Below are 13,823 nucleotides of genomic sequence, written 5' to 3' on the forward strand. Positions count from 1 at the left end.
GAGGGGGTCTTTGCCTGGTTTGGGGATCAAGGTAATATTGGCCTCATAGAATGAGTTTGGTAGCTTTCCTTCTGCTTCTATTTTTTGAAATAGCTTTAGGAGAATAGGTATTATTTCTTCTTTGAATGTTTGGTAGAATTCCCCAGGAAAACCGTCCGGGCCTGGAGTTTTGTTATTTGGAAGGTTGTTTATCACTGACTCAATTTCTTCATAATTAATTGGCCTGTTTAAGAAATCAATTTCTTCCTGTTTCAATCTTGGTAGTTTGTAGGTTTCCAGGAAGGATTCCATCTCTTCCAGATTGCTTAGTTTATTGGCATATAGCTGTTGATAAAAATTTCTAATAATCCTTCCAGTTTCAATGGTGTTCGTCGTGACCTCTCCTTTTTCATTCATAATTTTAATAATCTGGGTCTTTTCTCTTTTCTTTTGGATAAGTCTTGCCAGTGGTCTGTCAATTTTATTGATTCTCTCCAAGAACCAGCTTCTAGTCCTGTTGATCTGCTCTACTGTACTTCTGGTTTCTGCTTGATTGATTTCAGCTTTAATTTTGGTCAACTGCTTCCTTGTGTGTGGATTAGGCCTGTCCCTCTGTTGCTGTTCCAGCTTCTTGAGGTGAGAATATAAAAACTGCATTTTAGATGTTTCTATTCTTTTGAGTGAGGCTTGGATGGCTATGTATTTCCCCCTTAGGACTGCCTTTGCAGTATCCCATAGGTTTTGGACTGTTGTATTTTCATTCTCATTGGTCTCCATAAATTGTTTAATTTGATTTTTGATTTCCTGGTTTATCGAGTCATTCCTGAGCAGGATGGTTCTTAGTCTCCAAGTGTTTGAGTTTCTTCCAAATTTTTCCTTGTGGTTGAGTTCCAATTTCAGAGCGTTGTGGTCTGAGAATATGCAGGGGATAATTTCAATCTTTTGGTATCGGCTGAGGCCTGTTTTGTGTCCCAGAACATGGTCTATTCTTGAAAATGTTCCATGGGCATTAGAATAGAATGAGTATTCTTTGGTTCTGGGGTGTAGTGTTCTATATATATCTAAGAGGTCCAACTCGTCGAGTATGGCATTCAAAGCCTTTGATTCTTTGCTTAGTTTTTGCCAGGGTGTTCTGTCTATTTCTGATAGTGGAGTGTTGAGGTCCCCTACTATTAATGTATTTTTATCTATATGTCTCTTTATTCTGGTTAAGAGTTGGCTTGTGTATCTTGCTGCTCCCCTGTTGGGGGCATATATATTTATAATTGTCATATCCACTTGTTGAATACTTCGTTTAAGAATAATATAGTGCCCTTCTGCATCTCTAACAATAGTCTGTAGTTTAAAATCCAATTTATCTGATATGAGAATTGCTACCCCAGCTTTCTTTTGAGGTCCATTTGCGTGAAAGATGGTACTCCATCCCCTTACTCTCAGTCTGAATGCATCTTTGGGTTCGAAATGAGTCTCTTGTAGACAGCAAATGGATGGGTCATTTCTTTTTATCCAATCTGCAACCCTGTGGCATTTGAAGCCAGAATTTAAACCATTAATGTTCAGGCTGAGTACTTAGAGATATGCTTTTAATTCTGCCATGTTGTCAGTAAAGTCTTTGTTTGTATTGGCTGTGACTTTCTGTTTTGTATCACTCTTGGGGCCTTTTTACTTTTATAGAACCCCCCTTAATATCTCCTGTAGGGCTGGTTTCGTGGTTACGAAATTGGCTAGTGACTGTCGATTCTGAAATGTCTTTGTTTCTCCATCAATTCTGAATGACAGCCTTGCTGGATAAAGGATACTTGGCTGCATGTTTTTCTCTGAAAGAGCTTTAAAAATGCTCCCCCAACCCTTTCTCTCATTCCAGGTCTGTGTAGACAGGTCTGACGTAATTCTGATGCCTTTGCCTTGGTACGTGAGAAATTTCTTTGCCCTGGCCGCTTTCAATACTGTATCCTTGGATCTCATATTTGCAAATTGTACTATGACGTGACGTGGTGTAGGTCTGTCATGGTTGAGCTTGGGGGGGGGGTCCTCTCTGCCTCTTGGACACGAATTTTTGTTTCCCTTGCTAGATTAGGGACGTTTTCAGCTACAATTTGTTCAAATATCTCTTCTAGGCCTCTGTTTTTCTCCACCCCCTCGGGGATGCCGATGATTCTAACATTGGATCGTTTCGTTGAGTCAGTAATTTCCCGTAGCCAACATTCGTGGGCATGGATTTTTTTAAGACCATCTTCTATTTTTATTTTTTCCTCTATTAACCCATCCTCCAATTCACTAACCCTTTCCTCCGCTTCCGTGACCCTGGCCGTCAGAGCCTCTAGTTTTGCCTGCATTTGGCTCATAGAATTTTTAATTTCTGTCAAATTCGCTCTCATTTCCGCCCTTAGGGATTCTATATTCTCAGTAATATTTCCTGAATACTTTTCTCAAGTCTACTCATTATCTTGACCATTGTTACTCTGAATTCCATTTCTGATAATTTGGTTACATCCATATCCGTTACTTCTGTGGCAGAGGCCACTGACTCACTGTCTTTTCTTTGCTGGGGGGGGCTTCTTCTTGTCATTCTGATGAAGAGAGGTTGCGGGTTTTCCAGAGCCCAAAATTATTGACTGGGTCCCAGGCCGTGCCCCTTGTTTTATAGGGATCTTAGAGATGTGGGCTTCTTCTTTAAAGATTTTATTTATTTACTTATCTGAGAGAGGGAGACATACAGTCAGCAAGAACGAAACAGAAGCAGGGGAGTGAGAGAGGAAGAAGCAGGCTCCCAGCGGAGGAGCCCGATGAGGGACTCCTTTCTGGAACGCTGGGATCACGCCCTAAGCCGGAGACAGGAGCTCAATGACTGCGCCACCCAGGCGCCTGGGTTGTGGGCTTCTTGATTTTTCAGCCTGCCTTCTGTGTTCTGGGGGAGGGGCCTGCCGCGCCGATACTCAGGCAACCCTGTTTGGGTAGAGTCTCCGTGTCCCCTGCGAGGGAGGATGGGGATGGGCACTCTCTGAGCCGGTATTTCCAGGCTTTTGTTCTCTGGCGGCTTTCCCTGGCGGCCGGCTATGCCTCTTCTGAGGGTCAGAGCAGCAGAGGCTGCATTGTCGCAGAACAGAGGGATTGCGGCCCGTTCTCCACTGATGTTCTGGCCACTTTAACTCTATTACTGTTGGTGCTGCTCAACCCTGCAGCGTCCCGGGATGTGCGCCCCACACCCGGCGTCCCTGCCCTCACTTCCAGGGCCGGCGCGTCTCTGTCCTTTGTGTTTCTAATGCCGCCAGCCACCGGCCGCCCCGCAGGCTCCCGGGTCTCCCGGTCTCAGTCTATGCCCGGTGAGCACACCTCGATTCCGGAGTTTCGTGAGAAGCCTGGTGGCGCGCTCACCCGGTTCAGGGTCTCAGTCTGCTGTTTCGCGGGTGCCGACCACGAGTCCGCCCGCTCCCCCGTGCAGGTGGCCCGCCAGCCGCCAGCCGCCCCGCGCGTGCTCCGGGAGTTCCCGGTCTCAGTCTGGATCCCCTGAGCACACCGGGATTCCGGTGTTCCGGGAGATGCCTGGTGGCGCGCGCGTTCACGGCTCACCGGTCTCAGTCCGCTCTCTCGCGGGTGCCCTCTGTGAATCCGCCCGCTCCCCCATGCAGGTGGCTGCCACTTCCCGGCGCCCAAACGCGGCGGCTCCCTCCCCCTTCCGTTTATCTTCCGATATCCATGCACGGTTCACAGCTTCCCTCGTCGTACCTCAATACTCAGCGCTGGAGATGTTCATTTGTAGAGATCCAGATGCATCATCCTGCGTCTCAGGCTGATTCCATGGTTATTTAGGCTGGTCCTGTACCTATCCAGCTCGACTCAGGGGACCGGCTGAAAAAGGGGTCCCCTACTCCTCCGCCATCTTAACTCCCTCTGATAATAATTTCTAATAATTATTTCTATTTCCTTGGTACTCGTCATGATCTCTCCCCTTTCATTCATAATTTTATTAATTTGGGTCCTTCTCTTTTCTTTTGGGTAAGTCTGCAAATGGATTATTGATCTTATTAATGCTTTCAAGAAACCAGCTTCTAGTATTGTTGATCTGTTCTACTGTTTTTTATTTTGTTTGTTTTTGTTTCTATTTCATCGATATCTGCTTTAATCTTTATTATTTCTCTTTGGCTTGGTTTAGGTTTTGTTTGCTGTTCTTTCTCCATGTCCTTTAGATGTAATGTTTCCTTGTACCTTCGGGATTTTTCTTCTTTTTTTTAAGTGAGGCTTGGATTGTTATATATTTCCCCCTTAGGACTGCCTTTGCTGTATCCCATTGGTTTTGAACCAATATGTTTTCCTTCTCATTGGTTTCCATGAATTGTTTAAGTACTTCTTTAATTTCCTTGACCCTAACATTCTTAACAGGATGTTCTTTAACTTCCAAGTGTTTAAATTCCTTCTAATTTTTTTCTTGTTTTATTTAGTTCCAGTTTCAAAATATTGTGGTCTGACAGTAGGCAGGAAATAATCTCTATCTTTTGGTATCAGTTCAGACCTGATTTGTGACCCAGTATGTGGTTTATTCTGGAGAAAGTTCTGTGTGCATTTGAGAAGAATGAGTATTATGTTGTTTTAGGGTGGAATTTTCTGCATATATTTACGAAGTTCTTCTGGTCCCATGTGTACTTCAAAGCTCCTTTTTCTTTGTTGATCTTCTCCTTAGATGATCTGTCCATTGCTGAGAGTGGTGTGTTGTGGTCTCCTACTATTACAATAATATTATCAATATGATTCTTTATTTTGGTTAACAGTTGCTTATGTAATTGGTTGCTTCCATATTGGGGTCACAGATACTTACAGTTGTTAGATTTGTTGCATATCCCTGTTAAGTATAATATAGTGCACTGGTAAAATGAGAAGGTCAGAGAGGGGGTTAAGATGGCAAAGGAGTAGGGGACCCCTTTTTCAGCCGGTCCCCTGAGTCGAGTTGGATAGGTGTCAGACCAGCCTGAACATCCACGGAATCAGCCTGAGACACAGGAAAATACATCTGGATCTCTATAAATGAACAACTCCAGCGCTGAGTATTGAGGTACCAAGTGGGGAGCCATGAAACCTTGCACAGATATCGGATGATAAACAGAAAGGGGAGGGAGCAGCCACATTCAGGTGCCGGGAAGCGGTAGCCACCTGCACCAGGGGAGTGGGCGGACTCGTGGACAGCACCCAGGGAAAAAAGACTGTGACCATGAGTGGGGAGCATGTGCCACCAGACTGAAAACCAGAGCTCTGGTGTGCTCACTGGAATCAGACTGAGACCGGGAGCTCCAGGAGCACGTGGGGATGGCTGGCAGCTGACGGCTGGCGGTGTTAGAAACACAAAGGACAGAGACACGCCAGCCCTGGAAGTGAGGGTTGGGACATGGGGTGTGGGGCACACATCCCAGGGCGCTGCAGGGTTGAGCAGCACAAACAGAAACAGAGTTAAAGTGGCCAGATCATCAGTGGAGAACGGTCCGCGATCCCTCTGTTCTGTGACAGAGGCTGAGATTCGGCCACTGCTGCTCTGTCTCTCAGAAGAGGCAAAGCAAACTGCCAGGGAAAGCTGCCAGATAATAAAAGCCTGTAAAGACCGGCTCACAAGGTGCCCATCCACACTCCCCCTCGAAGGGGACATGGAGACTCTACCCAAACAGGGTTGCCAGAGTATTGGCGTGGCAGGCCCCTCCCCCAGAAGGCAGGCTGAAAAATCAAGATAGCCCACATCCCTAAGATACCTATAAAACAAGAGCACATGGCCTGGGTCATGGTCAGTAATTTGGGCTCTGGACAACCCCACAACCTCTCCTCAACAGAATGAGGAGAAGTTCCCCCCCCCCCCCCAGCAAAGAAAAGACAATGAGTCTGTGGCCTCTACCACAGAACTAATGGATATGGATATAACCAACTTATCAGAAATGGAATTCAGTGTAACAATGGTCAAGATGATGTGTACACTTGAAAAAAGTATTAACAAAAATGTTAATGAGAATATAAAATCTCTAAGGGCAGAAATGAGAGTGAATCTGGCAGAAATTAAAAATTCTATGAGCCAAATGCAGGCAAAACTAGAGGCTCTGATGGCCAGGGTGAATGAGGCAGAGGAATGTATTAGCGAATTGGAGGATGGGTTAGTAGAAGAAAAAGCCAAAATAGCATCTGGACTTAAAAAAATCCACGCCCATGAATGTAGGTTACCGGAGATTACTGACTCAATGAAATGATGCAATATCAGAATCATTGGCATCCCCAAGGGTGTGGAGAAAAACAGAGGTCTAGAAGAGATATTTGAACAAATTGTAGCTGAAAACGCCCCTAATCTAGCAAGGGAAACAAACATTCGTATCCAAGAGGCAGAGAGGACCCCTCCCAAGCTCAACCACGACAAACCTACGCCACATCACATCATAGTGCAATTCACAAATATTAGATCCAAGGATACAGTATTGAAAGTGGCCAGGGCAAAGAAATTTCTCACGTACCAAGGCAAAGGTATCAGGATTATGTCAGACCTGTCTACACAGATCTGGACTGAGAGAAAGGGTTGGGGGGGGCATTTTTAAAACTCTTTCAATCAAAAACATGCAACCAAGGATCCTTTATCCAGGAAGGCTGTCATTCCGAATTGATGGAGAAATAAAGACCTTCCAGAATCGCCAGTCATTGACCAATTTCGTAACCACGAAACCAGCCCTACAGGAGATATAAAGGGGGGTCCTATAAAGGTAAAAAGGCTCCAAGAGTGATACAGAACAGAAAGTCACAATCTATAGAAACAAAGACTTTACTGGCAACATGGCATCATTAAAATCATATCTTTCAATAATCAGTCTCAATGTAAATGGCCTACATGCTCCCATAAAACACCACAGGGCTGCAGATTGGATAAAAAGAAATGACCCATCCATTTGTTGTCTACAAGAGATTCATTTGGAATCCAAAGATACATTCAGACTGAAAGTAAAGGGATGGAATACCAACTTTCACACAAATGGACCTCAAAAAAAAGCTGGGGTAGAAATTCTCATATCAGATAGATTGGATTTTAAACTAAAGACTATAGTTAGAGACACAGAAGGGGATGATAATGTTCTTAAAGGACATATCCAACAAGTGGATATGACAATTATAAATATCTATGCCACCAACAGGGGAGCAGCAAGATACACAAGCCAACTCTTTTTTTTTTTAAAGATTTTATTTATTTATTCGACAGAGATAGAGACAGCCAGTGAGAGAGGGAACACAAGCAGGGGGAGTGGGAGAGGAAGAAGCAGGCTCCCAGCGGAGGATCCTGATGTGGGGCTCGATCCCATAACGTCGGGATCATGCCCTGAGCCAAAGGCAGACGCTCAACCGCGGTGCCACCCAGGCGCCCCCACAAGCCAACTCTTAACCAGAATAAAGAGACATAAAAAGAAAAATACGTTAATAGTAGGGGACCTCAAAACCCCTCTATCAGAAATAGACAGAACACCCTTTCAAAAACTCAGAAAAGAAACAAAGGCTTTGAATGCCATACTCGACGAGTTGGACTTCATAGATATATATAGAACACTACACCCCAGAACCAAAGAATACTCATTCTATTCTAATGCCCATGGAACATTCTCAAGAATAGACTATGTTCTGGGTCACAAAACAGGTCTCAACCAATACCAAAAGACAAATTATTCCCTGCATATTCTCAGACCACAACGCTCTGAAATTGGAACTCAACCACAAGGAAAAATTTGGAAGAAACTCAAACACTTGGAGACTAAGAACCATCCTGCTCAGGAATGATTCGATAAACCAGGAAATCAAAAATCAAATTAAACCATTTATGGAGACCAACGAGAATGAAAACACAATGGTCCAAAACCTATGGGATATTGCAAAGGCAGTCCTAAGGGGGAAATACATAGCTATCCAAGCCTCACTCAAAAGAATAGAAAAATCTAAAATGCAGTTTTTATATTCTCACCTCAAGAAGCTGGAACAGCAACAGAGGGACAGGCCTAATTCCCGCACGAGGAAGCAGTTGACCAAAATTAGAGCAGAAATCAACGAATTAGAAACCAGGAGTACAGTAGAGCAGATGAACAGAACTAGAAGCTGTTTCTTTAAGAGAAATAATAAAATTGACAGACCTCTGGCAAGACTTAGCCAAAAGAATGGAGAAAGGACCCAAATTAATAAAATTATGAATGAAAAAGGAGAGGTCACAACCAATGACAATGAAATTGGAAGGATTATTAGAAACTTTTATCAACAGCTTTATATCAATAAATTAAGCCATCTGGAAGAGATGGAGGCCTTCCTGGAAACCCATAAACTACCAAGACTGAGACAGGAAGAAATTAATTTTTTAAACAGGCTAATTAATTATGAAGAGATTGAGTCAGTGATAAACAACCTTCCAAATAAGAAAACTCCAGGCCCGGATGGTTTTCCTGGGGAATTCTACCAAACATTCAAAGAAGAAATAATACTTATTCTCCTAAAGATATTACAAAAATAGAAACAGAAGGAAAGCTACCAAACTCATTCTATGAGGCCAATATTACCTTGATCCCCAAACCAGGCAAAGACCCCATCAAAAAGGAGAATTATAGACTGATTTCCCTAATGAATATGGATGCCAAAATCCTCGACAAGATCCTGGCTAATAGAATGCAACTGTACATTAAAAGGGTTATCCATCATGACTATGTGGGATTCATCCCTGGGATGCAAGGGTGGTACAACATTTGCAAATCTATCAGTGTCTTAGATTTTATCCAGAAACAAAAATTCAGAAATCGTATGATTCTCTCAATCGATGCAGAAAAAGCGTTTGACAAAATACAGCATCCTTTCCTGATTAAAACTCTTCAGAGTGTAGGAATAGAGGGTACATTCCTCAATTTCATAAAAACCATCTACGAAAACCCTACAGCAAATATTATTCTCAATGGGGAAAAGCTAGAAGCCTTTCCCTTAAGATCAGGAACACGACAAGGATGCCCACTCTTGCCACTATTATTCAACATAGTACTAGAGGTTCTTGCAACAGCAATCAGATGACAAAAAGGGATAAAATTTATCCAATTTGATCCAAAAGTATCAAACTGTCTTTCTTCACAGATGACATGATACTCTATATGGAAAACCCAAAAGAATCCACTCCCAAACTATTAGAAGCTATAGAGAAATTCAGTAATGAGGTGGGATACAAAATCAATGCTCAGAAATCAGTTGCATTTCTATATACAAATAATGAGTCTGAAGAAAGAGAAATTAGGGAATCTATCCCATTTACAATAACACCAAAAACCATACGTTACCTTGGAATTAACTTAACCAGAGACGTAAAGGATCTATATTCTAAAAACTATAAATCACTCTTGAAAGACATTGAGGAAGACATAAAAAGATGGAAAATATTCCATGCTCATGGATCGGAAGAATTAACATAGTTAAAATGTCCATGCTACCCAGAGCAATCTACACTTTCGATGCTATCCCGATCAAAATACCGATGTCATTTTTCAAGGAACTGGAACAAATAGTCCTGAAATTTGTGTGGAACCAGAAAGGCCCCGAATCGCCACGGAACTGTTGAGAAGGAACAGCAAAGCTGGGGGCATCACAATGCCCGATTTCGAGCTGTACTACAAAGCTGTGATCACAAAGACAGCATGGTACTGACACAAAAACAGACACATAGACCAATGGAACAGAATAGAGAACCCAGAAATGGACCCTCGGCTCTTTGGGCAACTAATATTTGATAAAGCAGGAAAAAACATCCAGTGGAAAAAAGACAGTCTCTTCAATAAATGGTGCTGGGAAAATTGGACAGATACAGGCAAAAGAAGGAAACGTGATCACTCTCTCATACCATACACAAAGATAAACTCCAAATGGAGGAAAGACCTCGATGTGAGACAGGAATCCATCAAAATCCTAGAGGACAACATAGGACAATGACCTCTACGACATCGGCCAAAGCAACCTTTTTCATGACAGATCTCCAAAGGCAAGAGAAAGAAAAGATAAAATGAACATTTGGGACTTCATCAAGATAAAAAGTTTCTGCACAGCCAAGGAAACAATAAAAAAAACTAAGAGGCAGCCCATGGAATGGGAGAATATATTTGCAAATGATGCTACAGATAAAAGACTGGTATCCAAGATCTACAAAGAACTTCTCAAACTCAATACACGAGAAACAAATAAACAAATCATGAAATGGGCAGAAGATATGAACAGACACTTTTCCTATGATGACATACAAATGGCTAACAGACACAAGAAAAAATGTTCAAAATCATTAGCCATCAGGGAAATTCAAATCATAATGTACTGTTGGATCCTATTAGCTAGGATCTTGTTGAGAATTTTGGCGTCCATATTCATCAGGGATATTGGTCTGTAATTCTCCTTTTGGATGGGGTTGTTCCATGGTTTGGGGATCAAGGTAATACTGGCCTCATGGAATGGGTTTTGTAGTTTTCTTTCTTTTTCTATTTTTTGAAACAGCTTCAGGAGAATAGGTATTATTTCTTCTTTGAATGTTTGGTAGAATTCCCCGGGGAATCCATCAGGCCATGGACTCTTGTTTTTGGGGAGGTTTTGACCACTGCTTCAATCTCTTCATAATTAGTCACTCTGTTTAGATAATCAATTTTTTCCTGTTTCAGTCTTGGTAGTTTATAGGTTTCCAGGTTGTTTAATTTATTGGCATAAAGCTGTTGATAAAAGTTTCTAATGATCCTTCCTATTTCATTGGTGGTGGTTGTGATCTCTCCCCTTTCATTCATAATTTTATTAATTTGCGTCCTTTATTCTTTTGAATAAGTCTGGCCAGTGGCTTATAGATCTTATTTATTCTTTCAAAGAACCAGCTTTTAGTTCTGTTGATCTGCTCTACTGTGCTCTTGGTTTCTAATTCACTGATCTCTGCTCTAATCTTGATTACCTGCCTTCTCGTGCGTGAGTTAGGTCTGTTCTTCTGTTCCAGCTCCAACTTCTTGAGGTGAGAATATAAATACTGCATTTTAGATTTTTCTATTCTTTAGAGGGAGGTTTGGATGGTTATGTATTTTACCATTACGACTGCCTTTGCAGTGTCCCATAGGTTTTGGACCATTGTGTTTTCATTTTCATTGGTCTCCAAAAATTCTGTAATCTGATTTTTGATTTCCTGGTTTACCCAATCATTCTTGAGCAGGATGGTTCTTAGTTTCCAAGTGTTTGACTTTCTTCCAAATTTTTCCTTGTCGTTGAGTTCCAGTTTCAAAGCATTGTGGTCTGAGAATATGCAGGGAATAATCTCAGTCTTTTGGTATCCGTCGAGGCCTGTTTTGTGACCCAGTATATGGTCTATTCTGGAGAAAGTTCCATGTGCATTTGAAAAGAATGAGTATTCTGTTGTTCTGGGGTGGAGTGTTATGTATATATCTATGAGGTCTATCTGGTCCAGTATGTCATTCAAAGCTCTTGTTTCTTTGTTCATTTTCTGCTTAGGTGATCTATCTATTGCTGAGAGCAGAGTGTTGAGGTCCCCTACTATTAACATATTATTATCTATATGTCTCTTTATTCTGGTAAAGAGTTGGCTTGTGTATCTAGCTTCTCCCTGGTTGGGGCATAGATATTTATAATTGTCATATCCACTTGTTGGATACATCCTTTAAGAATAATATAGTGTCCTTCTGTATCTCTAACTGCAGTCTTTAGTTTAAAATCTAATCTGTCTGATATAAGAATTTCTACCCCAGCTTTCTTTTGAAGTCCATTGACATGAAAAATGGTTTTCCATCCCTTCACTTTCAGTCTGAATGTATCTTTAGGTTCAAGATGAGTCTCTTGTAGACAGCAAATGGATGGGTTATGTCTTTTTATACGATCTGCAACCCTGTGGTGTTTTATGGGAGCATTTAGGCCATTCACATTGAGAGCGATTATTGAGAGATATGATTTTAATGATGTCATGTTACCTGTGAAGTCTTTGTTTCTATAGATTGTAAATTTCTTTTCTGTATCACTTTTGGGGTCTTTTTACTTTTATAGAACCCCCTTTAATATCTCATGAAGGGCTGCTTTGGTGTTTATGTATTCCTTCAGTTTCTGCTGATCTGGGAAGGTCCTTATCTCTCCATCAATTCTGAATGACACCCTTGCTGGACAAAGGATCCTTGGCTGCATGTTCTTCTCAGAGCTTTCAAAATACCCTGCCAACCCTTCCTAGCCTGCCCGGTCTCTGTAGACAGGTCTGACATTATTCTAATATTTTCTCATCTGTAAGTAAGGGTTTTCTTCCCCCTGGCCACTTTCAATACTGCATCCTTGGATCTAATATTTGAGAGTTGCTCTATGATGTAACGTGGTGTAGGCCTGTACTCATTGATCTTGGGCGGGTCTTCTCTGTCTCTTGGACATGAATACTTGTTTCCTTTGCCAGAGTAGGGAAGTTCTCAGCTAGAATTTGTTCAAATATCTCTTCTAGACCTCTCTCTTTCTTCACCCCCTCGAGGATGCTAATGATTCTGACATTGGAACGTTTCATTGAGTCAATAATCTCCCATAATCTATATTCTTTAGATCGGATTTTTTGAGCCAAGTTTCCATTTTAACTTTCTCTTCTACCATCCCATCCTCCAATTCACTAATTCGTTCTTCTGCCTCATTTACCGTGGCCATTAGAGCGTGTAGTTTAGACTGCATTTGATTCGTAGAATTTTTAATTTCTGCCAGTTTCTCTCTCATTTCTGCCCTTAGAGATTCTATATTCTCATTAATATTTTTGTTAATATTTTTTCAGGACTACACATCACCTTGACCATTGTTACTCCAAACTCCATTTCTGATAATTTGGTTATAACCATATCCATCATTTCTGTGGCAGAGAACACAGTCTCTGTGTCCTTTTTTTGCTGAGGGTTTCTCCTCATCATTCTGAGGAGCAGAGGTTGCAGGGCTTCCCAGAGCCCAAGTTATTGACCAGGACCCGGGCAATGTGCACTTGTTTTATAGGGATCTTAGGGATGTGGGCTTTTTGATTTTTCAGCCTTTTGGGGGAGGGGCCTTCTGCCCTGATACTCAGGCAACCCTGTTTGGGTAGAGCTGCCCCATCCCCTGAGGGGAAACAGGGATGGGCACAATGTGAGCTGGTATTTCTGGGCTTTTGTTCTCTGGCAGCTTTTCCTGGTAGTTTTCTGTGCCTCTTGTGAGAGTCAGAGCAGCAGTAGCCGTATTCTAGACTCTGTTTCAGAACAGAACAGAGAGATCACAGTCCACTCTCCACTGAGTTCTCCTGGCCACTTTAACTCTGTTTCCGACGGTGCTGCTAAAAACCCCACAACGTCCTGGGATGTGTGCCCCAAAGCCACTCTCCCAGCCCTCGCTTGCAGGGCTGGCAAGTCTCTGTCCTTTGTGCTTCTAACACCGCCAGCTGCCCCTTGTTCCTGTGCACGCTCCGGTGCTCCCTGTTTCAGTGTGGTTTGCACGCACTCCGGAGCGCCAATTTTCCATCTGGTTGCTTGCGCGCTACAGAGCTCCTGATTTCAGTCTAGTTCAAGTGTGCACTCCGGAGTTCCAGTTTTCAGTCTGGTCGCACACATGTTCCCAGGCTCCTGGTCTCAGTCTGCTTTCTCGAGGGTGCCGGTTCACGAGTCACGCCAGCTCCCCAGTGCAGGTGGTTACTGCTTCCTGGCGCCCAAGTGCAACAGCTCCATCCCCATTCCATTTATCTTCAGATATCTGTGCGCGGATTCATGGCTCCCCACTTCGTACCTCAATACTCAGTGCTGGAGATGTCCCTTTGTAGAGATCCAGATGTATCTTCCTGCATCTCAGGCTGATTTTGTGGGTGTTCAGGATGG

This window comes from Ursus arctos, unplaced genomic scaffold, assembly GCF_023065955.2.
Source record: "Ursus arctos isolate Adak ecotype North America unplaced genomic scaffold, UrsArc2.0 scaffold_5, whole genome shotgun sequence".
NCBI lineage: Eukaryota > Metazoa > Chordata > Mammalia > Carnivora > Ursidae > Ursus > Ursus arctos.